The sequence below is a fragment of the Pimephales promelas genome, chromosome 21 (genome assembly GCF_988280905.1).
Source record: "Pimephales promelas chromosome 21, fPimPro1.hap1.1, whole genome shotgun sequence".
In the NCBI taxonomy this organism is placed as follows: domain Eukaryota; kingdom Metazoa; phylum Chordata; class Actinopteri; order Cypriniformes; family Leuciscidae; genus Pimephales; species Pimephales promelas.
This window is the reverse complement of record NC_142789.1, coordinates 21,188,912-21,207,613: the sequence shown is the minus strand read 5'-3', so window position 1 is coordinate 21,207,613 and position 18,702 is coordinate 21,188,912. Positions and strand designations below refer to the sequence as shown.

Here is an 18,702-nt window from a genome sequence, read left to right as displayed (position 1 = left end):
GTATCAACAAAATTCTGAGTGATGTTTTTATAATAATGTTTCCGATTTAAATGATTGGTTTTGAGCAAACATTTTCCAAAGATAAAACGTACACTTAAAAAGCCCACAAAATATTTGCAGATAAATCACTATGACTGGGTTTTTTCACCTTTCCACATCAAACAAGCAAGAGATACGGCCAGTAATGAGCTCAGTATTGTAGAGTAGGAGTATCCTTTTACAGTTAATGAGTGGCAGGCTGCAGTGAGGATGCAAACAGCACTCATGAGCACTTTAGATTCAGGTGCATGATTTTATTAGTTGAATTACAGAAATGGAAACCGAGGTTCATTCAGTCATACATTCACCCTTTGCACTATATGATGCATAGCCTGTGGCAATCTAGGAAAACATGGTAGCAATAAGATCATCAGCTGTTATGGACATCTGTGTTTACTCCAACGATACTAAAGGGAAGAAATGAAGTCCTGGTTTTCATTGTATCATTAAACGTTTCTTTGCACAACCTTCTTGCTGATGTACCTGACAAAAAGGCCCCCACCCAAAGAAAAAAAGAAAAAAAGGTATAAAAGCTGTCACTGGGGCTGTACCTTTTCAAAAGGTGAACTTTTGTCCATTTTAGATGCTGATATGTACATTTAGGTGTTGATATATAGGTGCTAATATGTACATTTTAGGTGGTAATACATTTTAGGTACTAATATGTACATTTTAAATGTTAATATGTACATTTTAGGTGCTGAAATGTCCATTTCATGAGCTAATTATGTCCATTTTAGGTCATAATATGGATATCTTAGGTGGTAATATGTATATTTAGGTGCTAATATGTACATTTTAGGTGCTGGTATGTCCATTTCAGGAGCTAACATGTCCATTTTAGGTCATATTATGGACATTTTAGCTGGTAATATGTACATTTCATGTGCTAATATGTACCACTAAGGTACCAATATGCAGCCTTTGGGTACAAAAGTGTGCCTTTTGTACAGCCCCAGTGACAGCTTTTGTAGCTTTTTTTCTGAGAGTGTACCTTGTCACCAATCACGTCAGCGTGTGATCGTCAATAAGTGGATCTCTGGGTTGGAGGTGGGGCTAATTTGCATATTCATAGAACTGTGTAGTTTTCAGAATCACAATTGCTTATTTTCCAACTGGGGATTTCTCAGATTTTTCTCTGAACCACTATAAGTTTTGCTGTGTTGGTTTGTTAATAACAAACAGGCAAGAGTAGCTTTCCAAATGAAAGCACAAAACTGCCCAAAAGAAGATTTCAGAAAAGCGCTAGGTGGGAATCATTATGCCTCAGCATTAGGATTCAGACCTAAAAATCTTCCATTATCCGCTGATTACTGCAAATGTTTTCTTGCCAAATTGGGGGCCCGAAGAGATTTCTCTGCATAAATACAAAATGAAAAGCTGTGTCAAAGAATGATTGAATTAACAGCATATTGCTTGTGAATATTCATGGATATTAGAGTATGAATTTTATTCTGCAGTAGTCTTGTTACGCCTATTATGAGCAGAATATAAAATTGTACTGGGTGGTCACCATCCATCATTAATGCTTCATCTTCACTGCTGTCACACTTTAATGGCATATTTGACCTTATGAACTCTTCTTTGCTCAAATTTATTTTTTTCTAATCTCATTTTTCCATATCGCTTCAAAAAAATCTATTCACTTTTAGTCTATGAAGTCATTTGAAGAGTCATTGCTCTACACTACTCTAGAACATTGATTATATGTTCTTAGTTATATCTGAATCGCGATTGTACTTTGGGGAACGTGTTATGTGTACAATGGTAGTTGGTCTAAAAATACGTGATTCACACTTCCAGTTCTCCAGGCTAAACTGAGTTATGTGCCCATCATTCAGCAACTACTTTAAGTTTAAATCTTATTTATTGTTCACACCTACCGCAGAGCTTTGTTTACCTAGATATTCTCTGGCATGGTCTACATTATTTATAAAAAAGTTGTGTGTGTTACAAATCAATGTCTGCTGCTTTTTTAAATATGCCTTTTTCCATTCTTCGCTGCTGTGGGGTGTGATGGATTCTGCTTATTTTCTGTTGGAGTCGTTTGACTGATGGGCTGAGGGATGTACTTTGTTATATGTTGGTGGTAATGTGGTACAGCTCTAATGGCCCAACTCCAAGAGAAATGGCCTTATTGCCTCACCTGCTGATTGGAGACGTGGCTAAGTGATAGATAAGCTTTTCTGGAGAAATATATTGTGTTTCTAGGACACATTGATATTTCATTTGTTGCATTTTTTTGCATTACACTTGAGCTACATATCTTGTTATTCTATTTTGGACACCAAATTCTAATTTGATAAGCTGATTTCCAGGTCATCGAATGACTATACATGCACACTTGCGAATACACATGTATTTTAAATTAATGTGATGGCAACCGCAACGAGTTTACAGGCTGATGAACAATGTTTTTAAGCAGAATTATTTTTATTTTGATAATTATTAGTATATTTAACCACAGAAACCGAAAATTCTCAGGCCAGCAGCATGTGTCCAAATTTTAATCTTAAACGTTCGAGTTCTTCAGAAACGATCTTAAAACAGGGGTTTAAAGGACAACTCCGGCGCAAAATGAACCTTTGGTCTAATTACACATTGCTACCTAGTCAACCGTTATCTGAGATTTGTTTTCATGATTGCCGAATGTAAATAGTTTTATCTCTAAAAACAGTTTAGCCTATAACGCTAGTTCAATGCTAGTATATAGGGCATAGAGTAATGACAAATAAAAATCGCTTGTTAATACCACTAAAAAGGCTCAAAATAGCCCCACACCAAAACGACAGCATAACAAGGGTCCCTACATTCAAACCGAAGCGTTGAGAACTTTGTCAGTGTCCATACAGTTTACTAAGAAGATATTTTATACACACAGTAAATTTCGCGAATACAGGAAGAAGCCATCTTTGAAAAATAGTCTCTACCAGTCGATCTACGAACGCCGATCCAAGTGCGCTGAACTGTGCAGAATCTCATATGATCCGTTGTTTCCAGAAGAAACACAAACCGTTTTCTTGTCTTCAATATGTACACGTAGCCTACTGTTCGCGCTCACCTTATCACCTTTTTCACGTCTCACCAGCGCACTTGGATCGGCGTTCGTAGATCGACTGGTAGAGACTATTTTTCCAAGATGGCTTCTTCCTGAATTCGCGAAATTTACTGTGTGTATAAAACATCTGCTTATTGAACTGTATGGACACTGACAAAGTTCTCAATGCTTCGGTTTGAATGTAGGGACTCTTTTTATGCTGTCGTGTTAGTGTGGGGCTATTTTGAGCCTTTTTAGTGGTAATAACAAGCGATTTTTATTTGTCATTACTCTGTGCCCTATATACTAGCATTATACTAGCGTTATAGGCTAAACTGTTTTTAGAGATAAAACTATTTACATTCGGCAATCATGAAAACAAATCTCAGATAACGGTTGACTAGGTAACAATGTGTAATTAAACCAAAGGTTCATTTTGTGCCGGAGTTGTCCTTTAAGTGTAAAATACAGAGCTTTTCCTTTAAATGACCTTTTTTCTTTTATGAACTCAACTTTTTTTTCTCTATATATGGTAAATAATAAATAGGGACCAGACGCTGTGCCTGATTCCCATCACTTTTATGGTATGGAAAAGAACAGCACACTAAATATCACACATTGCCTTTGTGATTGATGGATCACTCACTTTCACAAGAGAAAGAGAGAAAATGAGGAGAGAAGTACAGACAGAGCAGTTTTGCTTGTTATTAATGTTTGTGCACAGCGCTTGGCAAAAAGTGTGCACATCACTGCTGACAAACGCCTTTTAAGACCATTAAGGCTTTTGTTCTCATCCCTGCGATTGATTTCCCTATTGAAAGCTGACCATGTGTTTAGTTGAGCCTGTTATTAGAACAAACCAATCTATTACTGGACGTACAGTATATCTGTAATCTGTCATTCTCTACAACTGTTATACCTCAATTGAATTCAGTTCCACTGCAGGCTATAAGTGAGATCATCCAGTCTGGTTTTGCGGTCAAGAAAGGAAATTGTCCAAGATCAAAACAACAGCTAGTTGGACTACTGGCCACAAATATGTTGGCTGCAGGCATTTTGTGCAAAAATCCAAATAGATTTGTATTGATTTGAAGCACACTTCATTCTGGAGTACAAGCGAGTGTAGCCCTTGATTTATGTGACTGGTGTGCCTTGGGTTAAGGTCAATTGAGCACTTGCTTTGGCCTGTGATGATGGCCGGCTTCATGTGAGACCACTGTGATATATGAATTTCAACATCGGCATTGAGTTAATATAATTATAGACATTGAGTTACCTTCCAATCTCCATGACAACGTGCAATAAAATATGTCTTGATACCATTTTATCTTTTCATTGCTCAACACATAATGGTTGAAGGTCATGGCATTTTCAGCTCATTAACACATAAACAGAATCTCACAAGCAAACATGTAACCCATATTACGGGGTAGTAATGTACATAGTTGTAGTAGGCCTAGTCTAAATTAGTCCTAGAGGTTGTGTTTAATATGAATTTAGACCAGAATCAGAAAAACATTAAATTGTTAAGAGCCTGAGAATTGAATGCCAATAAAAGGAATACCCAACAGACCAAAATGACAGTTTACAAAACCTGTATTAAATACACAGGGCTGATACATTTAAGAACACATTTATGAAAAATAAACTAAAATAATAAAGTGCCCACGAAAACAAAAACCTTTTTTTCAGTTTCTTTGAGCTCAGTTCAACCTCGGTCACTTGCCTTTATTGACAAGATGAGTTCATTTTTCACCAATGGGGCCCTTTTTTAGTTTCTGTTAGAGTCGTCATATAACGTCATATGTGACCATACTTCAACATCCGCCTTTTTAGGGTACCCTTAAACGTCGGTTACATGACGTTATCGGATCCTAACCTTACCCCAGACCTAAATCTACCCCTAAACCTACCCCGTCACCTAACCGACGTTAAAGGTAAAGCGTCAGTTGTATGACGGCCCGGGATCGTCATGTAACCGACGTTTAAGGGTACCCTAAAAAGGCAGATGTTGATGTATGGTCAAAAGATGTCCCAAGACGTCAGTTATATGACTTCTTGGGATGAGACTGTGTTATTAGAGTTTGTCCTACCACCATGAAGATGAAGACGATGATCCTGGCAATCTGTCAGAAGTCAGAGTCACAAACACATCTGGCTCTCCACCCAGCCACCCGGACTGGGAATCTTTGAATCTCTGCGAGAATGTCTGGAACGTCTGGATCTGGATCACTCCGTGGAAAGGATCTCTGCACGATGTTTCCAACTCTTTACCAAATCCTGACCATTTTAGCGGAAGTGCCTTTAGCTCCGTGACAACAGTGGATTCAGGCACAGCTCTCTTTTACACTGTATTACAACAAGGTATAGTCAGTATAAGCAATAATGATTAAAAAAGTTAACCCTTTTGTGACTTGGTTAGACAGCTAAATAGTGTTTCTCATTATTAAGCCTGGCTATACACAGATCTGACCTCTAAACACATTTACAAGGACACATCATTTAACCTGCATGCTTCAAACTGACTTCTAAATATCTGATGAGAATTTTTAAACGCTCAGCTCATTAGATCTCAAGGCCACATTAAATATTTCAAGCCAACAACATTTATGTTTTTTTTATAGCCAGGATCCACAAAAAGTGGAAAAATATCTAGTGTGAACTCATTTGTTCCGTTATGTGGTTGAGTTGTATTTTTCCTGTCTCCTGATTTTTCTCAAATAGAAAGCCACGTGTTACCATAACACAGCCTCTTTTTTCTTTTTTGTGTCATTTTTGAGCCAGTAAATGCTGTTTCATGACTGATGTTTGACATCAGTGACTGACGATTTTAAAAAGGGATGAATCGCTAATCAGTGGGAGGAACCTGTACACATACGTACGCGGGTGTCACTTATAGGAAAAACATCCCAGTATTATTACAGTCACAGTACTCATTGTTGAAATGCAGTACACTTAACCTGATTGTGTTAATTAGTTAATTTACATATTCACAGTCACTAAATTATATTGACTGAAAATTGTGTGCTCTCAAGGGGCTTGAAGGTTGCTGTTATTATACACAATGCACATTTAATTTGGGTAAACAAAATCTAGGTGAGGGAGTTTATCTCAGTATAAAAATGCATTCAGAATGAGATAACATTAATACATAATTGTAGAGAAGTAAAAGGACTTTATTAAAGAAGGAAGACGTTATGCACATTGAAGATGAGCGACAATATTGAAATGTCCTGCTCGCCCTCATTATACTGAAATACTGGCTCATTTAGGGGACCTATTTTTTATGCAGCAAAAATGAACTTTTTTTGTCAAGGAGCAGATGAATGCAGTCTCATTTATGAGGCTGTTTATCAGTTTTGGGGGCATGAAATAATGAGGCAGGCAGATTTGCCGGTTTGTTTTACTGAAAAAGTGACTGGAGTGACAGCTGACTATATTGGGCCATAAGTCATTTTTATTGTTTGCTATATTTGCATGAATGGATTTATATTAGCATCCCTTAGGGAGATGGAATGAGAAACTTTTGTCTTAGAAGTGCAATTATTCTGCCTTAAATAGATGTGTATGGATTTGCTCTGGCTTTCACAACAAGATGCTAAACACCAAGAGTTACAGTTCAATTACGAGAAATTACTTTGTGTGACTAATTACTCCATTTTCTGTCTTTTGCACACATACTGAGACACATTATATAATTTTTCAGCAGTGGCTGCTGCATTATAGAACAATATTTGTGAACTTGTTGCCAGAAACATGAAGACATCTTCGTCTGAACTGCTTAACTTGTATAGCCTACTAAAACCGCTCACATATCCTCCGAAGAATTTAATGAGAACCATTCATATGCACATAAGACAAACACTTTTACAGAACTTCAGATTAATTGAGCGCTTCACTGACAATTCTTCTAATTTTTAATCATCTTATCAGAGTTGTGTGTCCGATACCTAATAATGCAACCTGCCTGGGTTACAGTGATTTAAACACTTTCTCTTTCATGCTCTGATTCCTGTCAATGAGTCCTTTCTGTTTGGCTAAGCCAAATTAATGGGCAGCAGTGAACAATTGGAATGGGCACATAATGTTAAAGGATGGAAAAAGCACAGATGCCAGCATACTTGATGCATCAACACTCAAAATTGATTCTGAAGCTTTGTTTTCAGGCAGATGACAGCTCACCAAGGCCAAGTATGGAGATGGAACCTGCAAGTGGGGGAGGGGATCCCTCTAAGTGGGAGGTCGTATTGGAAATGAATGTGCTTGCAGGACCACAAAGAGGTTAATGGTTAAGATTAAGCAAACAGGTCACAAATATCCCCAGTGGAATGCTGTTAGTAGCCTATCTGGCTCTGCCTCATATGTAATGGGCCACCTTGTGACGAGTTTCTTTACCAGTCACCTTGTTTTCAATGTAATGTGGTTATTAGCTTAGATAAATCTTGCAATGTAGAAATATATATTTATCCAGGGTTTATACCATTGCTTGTTGTCCATTAAAATTGTAATTATATACTTTATTTTGGTGTGTATAGTTGGAATAAGGATCATGCACCAATACTGATATTACTCATGTATTCACTCATTAAAATGCTCCGATATCAAAAACTGATACCACACGGATGTATTTGTCCAGACAAAAAAAAAAAAAAGTCAACAAATCAACAGTGCAGAATTAAGACAATGCATGTCAATGAAGTAAATGTGATTAGAAAATATATATTATTAATTAACTAGAGACCAGAAATGAAGGTTCGGTATTGTGCTTGTGTAATTGCACTACATTAGGAATCTAATAGTTTAATTGTACAAAAAAGTCAGAGTTTGTGTAGGGAGAAGATGATAAGGCTGAAAACAGAAAATCAAAACTGATGTCGTTCCAAACCTCTAAGATTTTCTTGGTTCGGCAGAACACAAAAGAAGAAATTTGAAGAATGTTGGTCACAAAACAGTTTGGGTCATCATCATTGACATATTGAATGGACAAATAGGCATTTCTCAAAACATCTTTTGGGTGAGTAAATGCCTCACTTGGTCATCCAAATGTCACCAGAATGAAAATAATTTTCCCTTTTATTTTTATTTATTCATTTAAATTTTATGATAGCTTAGTATGGGAGTTTTGGACAAGAATCAGTTGAAATGGCAACGTAGGCTTCAGCATTAATTTCACAAGCATCCGCTGAATGTGCTGCTTCTGATCTGTGAGAGGAGCAGCTTATGTAATCTTAATTGAAGCCTTTCTATATGCAGAAGCTCATGGATAAAAGAGACCAAGCTTTGACCACCTTGACCGAGGAACAATTTAGAAAGTAAACATTTGTCATGTATAGTGTCATGTAGTAATGGAGATTTACTGTTGAGTCATATTAACGACTCTCTCTCTCTCTCTCTCTCTCTCTCTCTCTCTCTCTCTTGTGGTGTTCCTTGCATTAAGATTCAAGGTCTGTCATGATGGTGGCTGCCATCATTTTCTCAAATGGGGATTAAATACGTAATTGTTAGGAAGAGTGAAGACCAAGCACATGCTGAGGCAGTGTTGCTGATGGCAAGGACTGTGTGTGCCTGACAGCAGGCAATTGCAGAAACCTACCTCATTTCCTGAGATCTGAAGGACACATTAGCCCTCATTTATTTAGTTGGTAACTAGACTTAGTTTAGTTGGACGTGGTGTCAGATGGGATGAACCAACTCAAATCGCTTCTCGCCTCATTTGGAGATCAGAAGAGAGGCACAGAATTGATACCCTTGAAGATGCTCTGCAGAGAGGCACGTGCCTTCTCCTATCGCCTGCTTATCTTTCAGAGACCCCCTCTAGAACTGGCTGACAAGGTTTCACAGCCTGAAAACAGACTTAATAGGCTTGCTTTGAGAATATTCAACAATGGTGCTACTGTATATCGACAATAGCAGCGTTGGTATGGATCCAGTTAGATCCTCTGCTCCTGCTTGGTGGATCTGTAAGCATGATGAAGACAGTGAATCTTTGCTAATAAGTGTAATAAAAAAATAATGTCATCGAGAAATATGTAGTAAAATCAAAATCGAGATGTCTAAAGTTTTAACCCTTTATTTTTTTTTATTTATTTTAAGGTTACTTTAAGGCAGAAACTGACTTAGTTTGGGGTTGAGACTTTGGTAAACATTCATTTGGTGAAGTGGTTAAATATAATATAATGAAATGTATGCTATTTTAGAAATGGAGATTTTTGCTGTCAGAGGTTGTAACACAGTCTCATCCCAAAAAGTCATATAACTGACGTTTTGGGACGTATTTTGACCATACGTCAATATCCGCCTTTTTAGGGCCCCCTTAAACGTCGGTAGATGGCGATCCCGGGCCGTCATACAACTGACGCTTTACCTTTAACGTCAGTTAGGTGACGGGTTAGGTTTAGGGTTAGGTTTAGGTATGGGGTAGAGTTAGGATCCCATAACCTCATCTACCGACGTTTAAGGGGGCCCTAAAAAGGCGAATATTGACGTATGGTCAAAAGACGTCCCAAAACGTCAGTTATATGACGTCTTGGGATGAGACCGGGTTGGAGGTTGCAGTACATTTACCAGCAGAAGGGCATTTCTAACCAATACAACCCTTCCCACAGGACCAATAAGACATGTTGACCCAGGAACATGTCCTGGCAAAACCATTGGTAGCAGATTTTATTGGCATAGTCATGTGTGAACTGGTTTTCTCTAGTAATCCTTCAGTGGTGATCACATGAGTCAGGGATTCCACTGAGCTCAGGCATTAATGCTAACGCTGTTAGGATTATTCATGACGGTGAGATGATTAAAGTGTTTGGAGAGAAACTGTAGCTATATAGCCTTGATTTTTCTGAATTGCAGGGCGCAATTTGAGCTTTTTCTCTGACCATCATATTAGACTATAATGGTCCTGCAATTTCTAGGCAGTCATTCCGAGCAAAATGCAATTTTTATTGAATCACGACTGCAGAAAATGAACATAGTAATCTGTGGTGATGCTGTTATTTATGCTAGTGATCTTTTGAATATTGAGATAAAAGCTAGCCAAACATTCTCGGGAAGGAGGTAAAGAGACAGGCGAGGGCACATTGACTTTCTGTTGGGATGTTGGTGTGAAAGAGGGTAGAAGTTTAATGAGGGTGAGGAGATCTAGGGATCCTAAGGTTGAGTAACGGTTCGGCTGTAATTGGCCTATCCTAGATCCCGTGTCAACTGTACAGTATGCTGCTATACGACTGTCTGTGTAATGACTGTAACAATCTGCAAAGGATAGGGAAACATGGAGAGGATATAGTGAAGTGGTGTTCCGGTTTTCCTCCATAGCCAATTTAAATGCAAAGTGAATTTATACCTGCATTCGAATTCAGTTTTTACTCAGTTTGAGTAAATAGTTCACACCAAAATGAAAGTTCTGCCACCACTTTTCCTATTTTTGAAAGAAGTCTCTTGCTCATAGTCACCATGACTGCATTTTTTAAAAATGTAAAAACTGTAAAAATAGTAATATTGTAAAATGTTATTACAATTGAAAAGGACTGTTTAGAATATATTTTAACATAATTTGCACTGTAAAAAGTGGTAAGTTGCAAATATTACGAATGCTTAAAACATTGTGATTCATTTTGTGGGAACTGTGAAACTACCATTTAAAAGTTTGGGATAAGTACGATTTTAAAGAAATTGATCCTTTTATACAGCAGGGATGCATTCAATCTTCATATGAATGCTGTTCAGCTTTATCAAAAAATCCTAAATAAATTATCATGATTTCCACAAAAATTAAGCAGAAAAACTTTAACATTCAACATTACTAAGAACCATTATTAAGTCAGCATATTAGAATTATTTCAAGTGACTCTGAAGACTGGAGTAACGACTGAAAATTCAGCTTTGCCATAACCGTAATAAATTGCAAACATTAAAATATTGAGTTTTGGTGAGCAAAAGAGACTTCTTTCAAAAACATTAAATGCTTCAATTAGTCCAAACATCTATGGCTGTGTTTCTTTTGCAGAACACTAAAGTAGTTTTGGACGCCATTGGGTTTCATTATGGATAAATGGTTAAACTCTTCGAAATATACTTTTGTGTTTCACACAAGAAAGAAAATAATCCAGGTTTGAATGAAAGAGAGGTTGAGTAAATAATGACAGAATTTTCATTTTTGTACAAATTGTCCCTTTAAGTTGATATGGCATAGAAATGAAACCAGGCATGAACATTGGCATTAGAAAAATATTTCCGCCTTGACTGCAGATAGCCCACAGACAGGTACATTTTACAGCTGCCGCATTCACTCAATATTGACTGGCCCAGTGACAAGCGGAGGTCTAGATGTTAAAAATTGAGCTATTACATCCCACACCAAGACTCACGGAGAAAATGGTCCAAAACTGTTCAAATTGATTTTAATGGGCTAATATTGAGGAAGGTAAAAGGTCCCTATAGCACTTCAGTCACCTCTCAACCTGAATATACAAGCAAACTGTTGAACCACCCTCAACAACACCTCAACCCCCAAAGGTCGAGACCAGTTAAAGTATATAGAGCTGATTTATAGACTGACAGAAGCGTTTGCCTTTCACAATTTGTTCCTGTCACATTGTAAATTTTAACACATTGAAATATCTTTGGATTTTAAACATCCATTCCGTCAGACTCAAAAGGCAAACTATGTAAATGTTCTCATTTATAAATGTACAAAAGCTTACCTTTTATAGTTCGTTTTAAGATTCTTCCGGCTATTCCAACAGAAATGTGTGGAAGCCCATTTTTACCTCCAGAGTAAAAATTAAAAGGTGAGAAAAAATTTGAGATACAGTTTAAAAGTGGAAACAAATTTGCAATTGAGAGATATGAGGTCACAATTATCCTTTTATTTTAAACAACCACAGACATGGACAAGGACATAATGTTTAGTTTAATGGTTAAATTATTAGATTTGCTCCTCTTGGTACTGAATATGTGGCATTTAATACGCAATTATCACTGATTTTCAATTTTAATATAATTCGTAAGACATCTAAATTAAATTTTTAGTTCGAGATTTCCACAGGATTGGAGGAAAAAATCCCATTTACGTGTTAATTAGATTTTTAAAGCCTAGCAGAAAAAGAATGAATCAACGGGGGTAAATTCTTTGTGGAGGCACTGTATTTCCAGCTTCAACCTTAACAATCAGCGGTGTCCATCACTGGAACTGAAATCAGGCCAGCTTAATGACAAAGTGACTAAAATCAGACAAGCAATCAGCATTTAATCTGAAACAACATGTGGTATGAACATCATTACATGCACCTGTTTTCCATTTCATGTATAAATAAAGCATTTCTCATTGAAATTCTGAGCCGTACTCTTTATTGTGGTTCTCACCCCCTTTCCTTTTATTGTGTTGCTTGCTGTGTGTACTGATGCTGGAGGTAATGTAGCATTTAAAATGTCTCTTTTAAAAACTTTTGCAGTTTACCAAATTTTAGTTTCCCTTTCTTTTGGTTTTGTTCAAGCTGATCGATGGCTACCTCATGGGGATTGCCAATTATACAATGCCTCTTCTAGTAGACTGAGAATAACGAAGCCATGGATTGTAGTTAAATGTCTTTTTGCATCCCACAATTCCTAGGTAGCCTACTGTTATGCGTATTTTAGTAAATTAAATGTGCACTGTAAAAAAAATCCAACGTGCATTTTTTTTTTTTGTTGAAAAATTCTGTTTTTAAAGTTTAATCAACTATTTAAAGGAGCTGGATGCAAGATTGTGGCCAAAACTGGTACTGCAATCACTTTCAAATTAGGGTGTATCCCCGCCTTCCCCCATGACTCGAGGTTGCCAGATATGCTGCAGAATCCAGCAGGAATGTAGGCTGCTACAAGAAGCTTCCAATGGCAAGTGACGAGTCCTACACAGTGAGTTTTTCTGTTAATTATTTATTTCGGACTTTGTAACAAAGTATTTCGGATTCATATCGAGTTTTTTTGGGGGGTTTCGCAACGTTAGAATTTTATCTGATTCCGACACGTTTGTATCTGCCACTGAGTCCGTGATAGAGTGCCGAAGTTACGACGTCACTCTGTAGGCCAAAACGCGGAAGTGAGTTAGCATTTTAGCACAACGGTTCCCTCGCTCTAAAGCCTATGGGATTTTTGAATGGGTTTTTGCTAAAATCGCCTGAAATAAGGTCTGTGGTGAACAAAACCTCTAAATATTTTCACGTTTTGATCTATGACATAGAACACACTGTTATAACCTGCTTGTGGTTTTTTAAACTTTATTGTGTCTGATTGTGTTTTTTAAAATCTTTATATAGGCTTCAAAATGTATACATTTTGGATTAACTTGCAAAGATTATCTTGATAGACAAAACGTGTAAGGGTCACAACTCTTTGTTAAACACAGATCTTATTTTTTGCGATTTTGCAAAAGTCTATGGGGAAAATGCATTGCTTTTAGACCGAGGGAACCCATGCGCCGCTATCTTCCAAGTTGTCCTACAAAGTGACGTCATCACTTCGGCATTCTATTGGTAAATCGATGGAGGGTGACGCATCAGAACAAAACCCAACTTGACAATATCAACATCAGTCAAGGGCTGCGACTTCACTTTTTAAATGACAATATCCTGTCCGGACTACTGTTGTCGTATAAGTAATGAACATGATTCCTTAATGTCTAGTGACATACCAGGGGAAATTTATGATTAATTGAAATAAATTTCTTGCATACAGCGCCTTTAACACGAAAAAGTTTGTACAACTAATGACCCCTAAGTTGATAGAACTCTCTTGTCCTGCAGCTGGTTGCCTTAAACTTAAGCTCCTTATACAGTATGGTTGAAAGACTAATTTTTATCCAAACTGCACAAGCAACTTTACATTAAACAATGTTGACTTCTGCTGTAACTAAATAGGATCACACTTTTCAAGTCTGAGGTCAAGGTGGTATTGAGGTGAGGTCTAAATTGTTAGTAATGTGTTACCAAAGCAGTTTCCTTTAATCACACCTCCATTGAGAATCATCTGTCCTTTGTGTTTCCATAAAGTTTTTTTTTTTTACTCTTTGAAAAAAAAAGGTGCAAAAGCTGTCACTTGGGTGGACCCACATGGAAAAAACCTATATAAACATATATGTTTTAATATAGGTTTTGATATATGTTTTTAATATATGTGACATATATAAAATTGGCCGTTTTCCTATATTATATGTACATATATGCACATATATGTACATATATATGTGCATATATGTACACATATATACGCACCTATATAGGTACATGTATGCACACATATATGTACACATATAGGTGCATATATGAACATGTATGCACGCATATATGTACACATATAGGTGCATATATTTGTGCATATATGAACCTATATATGTACATGTATGCACGCATATATGTGCACATATAGGTGCATATATACATGCATATATGTACCTATATAAGTACATGTATGCATGTATATATGAACATATATGTTCACCAATACATGCACCAACATATTTACCTATATTAGAATAATTATTAAAATCCATAGCTACTAGGCAACATAAATAATAGTCCAAAATGTATGCATTTAGATTATTTATTTACTTAAGATCAAATAGTACAAAAACAAAAATAAGACAAAAAAACTGGATAGAAAAAAAAAATCTTTTTGATCTTCTCAGCTCCATGAGCTTTGAATTGATAGACGTGCCCATCTCCCCTCGGCTGGCTGACCTTCTTCAATGTAGCATCTAGAGAAGACAAAAATAATAAGACACTATAATAATAATAATAATAATAAGAAGAAGAAGAAGAAGAAGAAGAAGAAGAAGAAGAAGAAGAAGAAGAAGAAGAATATAGTACTTCATCAGGAACCCAAAGTGCTTACAGTACAGATGTGATCAGACACATATTTTTTGATAAAAGGTTGATCATTTTAAAAAATGCGCCATGTAAACATGTCAATTGGAAGATTCTGAAGATTCTGAAAAATCTGAAACGTGGCTTAAGAAAAGGAAAGTTAGGATCAAGAACTGAGCAAGCGATGAATTAGTATTATAGGTTCCAAGTAGATATAGTAACAATAATCCCTTATACAGTCTCAATTGATGCCTAATAAACATTGATACAAGTAGGCTATGGTTAAAGTGGTGAACTTATAAAATCCTAATGCGTTGAGAAGGGAAAACAAAACTTTTATACATTTACTCACCAATAATGATGCCTTTTTAATTTGGTCAAGGGCGACCAGCTGCTCCCCATCCCCTCTGGTTGGCTTCCCACCTTAAAGTAAAATTTCAAAATTATTATAAAAGGGGGTTAAAATGAAGCTTGTGAAAGCAATACTTTTTTTATATACACATCACATTTTCTTGAGGTGCAAGGAAATACAAAAATGGCAAGTAAAAAAGCGATGGTATGCCCGCTCACAAACATAATTTATTCCACAGAATATTAATTGTTTTTTACGGACAGAAGAGATTAGGAGAATGTTTTGTACCATTCAGGTTGTTTTTCAGCAAAGTCTCCAGATCAAATGTGCCCAGCAGCAGATTCCACACCATGGCAGTAGCAGAGGTGGCAAGGAGGGCTGCTTTCCACACTTCTGCCTGGCAAAACACCCCAGAGCCCTTTATAACTTCAATCTGAAAAATAATTTATTCATTTATTGGCATTGTTTCATATTGATTCTTATGCTTAGCTTCCCAATAGTTTATATGTTTTTATGTATGAATGCAGATTAATGATAAAGAAACAAAATAATAATATTACACAAAATAATAATATGAAACAAATTAATAATTGCCCTAAATGTTCTTAAAGGAGAGGAGGAGGAAGATAGGGTGTCGGGGTGGGGATGGGGATATTTATTAATAAATAAATAAAAATTCAAGGGGGTTACTCACCGGTTGCACTTTTCAAAAGAGGAGGAATCTAAATCCTCAACAGGACTCCTTCCAGTCTTGTTCATAGAAGAAAAATAAAAGTTATTCTCTTCAATAAATTAAAGTGCAAATAACTTAAATCAAATAATTAACACTATCAATCAGCCCAACATCACAAGTCTCTACAGCTCTGCTAGAGAAACAATTTTAAAAAGCAAAATCAGAGGAACTTACCTTTTTGAGCAATAATGGCGAGGTAACTTTTCATTTGAGGTAATTCTAGAAAGAGGTTATATAAAGAAGAAAAAAAAAACAATTACAATCACTTAATCAAAATAGTAATGCCCTAACGTTAATGTTTACTATTTGAAAGACATTTCCTGCAACTGTAAAGGCAAGCCCATTGATACGGCTCTTTCTTTCACCAATTTCGACCAAATTCAAACTCCACAGGTATTTTTTTTTTTTCTGGAGCCGATTGCCTTCTTGAGCCGTTGGCAGAGAAGTATCATTTATTCTCATGACGTTATGTTCTCTAGGCCATGACTTTTGTTAACCCTCTACGAATTCCTCCAGAAAGAAACAAATAAATACACGTTAATTCTAAATTGAATCTTATCAACGGCTAAGTTATTTTAGCACCCACAGTAACGTTACGTTACCTCACCAGCTAACAACATAGGAAGTGTATGGGCTGAAACAGGTGTGTTTGGCAAAAAATTATGCTAAGTTTATACTTCTCTGCCACCGCAATTTCCACCCTGCAAATAAATATAAAATTAGGAATACTTACGATTGGTGATAAGTAGGACTTAGAGGATCTCCAATGCTGAAATCGCAATTTTTACTCCCAGCCGTTATCTTCCGGCGCGAAACTTGACTTTATCTCATCGGATACGGATAACGTCAAGCGTTAGGCGGGTGACGTCATCAACTACGGGGCGCTGTAGCGGCCAATCGGCAGTGCAGCAGCATTCGAATTTATTAACCACTGTGAATTGCTCAGATAGATGGTGGGATGGTGGGATGATGATTATTATTTGAATGTACGTTCTATTCACTTTTTTTTTTTTTTTTTTTTGACTGTAATGATCTCAGCCAGAAAAAAAAACTGCATTCAGACAATACAGAAAACATTGCAATTTGCATTGCATTTGGTGGATGTATCGGTGAATGTGTGGATGTGTATGGGAAAGTGACTTGAAATTGGAAAAAGGGCTTTTTGGTAAAATGAAAAAACAACAAACCCTTTTGTTATACATTTCCTTCTTTTCCACTAAGTCATTCTGATATGTATATAAATATTTATTTATTTATTTGAGCAATATAGTGACATATACACTCTAAAAATGCTTTGGGTCAAACATGGACAAACCCAAATGTTGGGTTAAAAATGCAATTAAAAAAATGTACAGTTGAAAAAGTGACAGTGAAAGTTGAATTTGGGTTAAAATTTGAAATTACATTTTTAACCAAACATTTGGGTTTGTCCATATTTCACCCAAATTTGGGTTCAAACAACCCAGCATTGTTTAGAGTGGATGAGCTACAAATGACCAGATCCTGCCATGAGCTACAGTATAGGATACTCTTGTATATAGCACTTATGTGTGGATATAAAGAAGCAATGCAGGAGACCTACAGTATATGGCCTGTATATGCACAAATATGCACCTAAAATTGCCTATATGTGTCATATATACACACATATGCAGCATATATCTTATCATATATGTGCATATATGCACCTAAAATTGCCTATATGTGTCATATATACACACATATGCAGCATATATATTATCATATATGTGAATATATGCTGTATATATGCAGCATATATGTGCATATAAACTGCATATAGGTTTCATATATGCGCATATATCCTCATATAGTTTCTTTCCATGTGGGGAACCCTTTCAAGAAGTAAACCTTTGTACCTTATTTACCCCTAAAGGCTGCATAGTAGTACCTTAAAGGACCTATCATGCCCCTTTTTACAAGATGTAATATAAGTCTCAGAATGTCTGTGAAGTTTCAGCTTAAAATACCTCACAGATAACTTATTGATACGTATGGAAGCAAAAACACACTGTTTCATGTGTATCTTTAAGTGGAAATGCACTGCTGCTCTCCGCCCCCTTTCCAGAAGAGGCTGCCTTTGCAGTTGCTGTCTCAGATACTCCGGGGAACAACAAAACAGGAGAAACAGCATAGGACCCTTTACACAAAATGTGGGTTTTTTTTCATTCCACCAGCGCTGCCTTTCCATTATTTTCCATGTAAACAAGTGCTAGACGGCCGCTGCATTTTTAGAACGCAACAAGATGCTGTAAAAGATGCGAGCGCAACGGTCAAACATGGTTGTTTATCATGTAGCTGAGACATGTTTCCACTAGCTGCTCTTCAAAGAGATAAACATGCTTTACTGTGTACAGCTCACCTAAGGGGATCTAACAGATTCTGGCAGTGTAACATCACAATGTATAATGTGAACGACTCATTTTGAGAGACCGTTTATGATTTATGGGGAATATAAGAGTGGATTTTTTATTATTACAGGGGTGGTTGTTGTGGTCATTCTCATAGGGCGTCATCTAACTTACACTTTTGACCATGCGTCTAAATCCGACGCACATGGCAACCTTTAGCGTCAGTTATATGACGCTCATCCTAGGGTGTCATCTGACGCTTTTGACCATGCGTCTAAATCCGACGCACATGGCAACCTTTAGCATCAGTTAGTTGACGCTCATCCTAGGGTGTC

The 18,702-nt window shown here is 36.7% G+C and overlaps 1 long non-coding RNA gene across 2 annotated transcripts; it reads right to left on the bottom strand.

Annotated features, from left to right (window-relative positions):
• Positions 1-14,750: 14,750 nt before the first annotated feature.
• Positions 14,751-17,014, bottom strand: LOC120486343 (uncharacterized). Of its 2 annotated transcripts, XR_016148597.1 has the most exons (6): positions 16,732-17,014; positions 16,173-16,217; positions 15,960-16,015; positions 15,554-15,698; positions 15,266-15,336; positions 14,751-14,804 (listed from the first exon to the last, which is right to left on the bottom strand). It is a non-coding gene; the product is annotated as an uncharacterized LOC120486343 (long non-coding RNA). The 2 variants fall into 2 exon arrangements; XR_016148596.1 differs by lacking the exon at positions 14,751-14,804 and having other exon boundaries at positions 15,011-15,336; positions 16,732-17,010.
• Between the last annotated feature and the right edge of the window lie 1,688 nt (positions 17,015-18,702).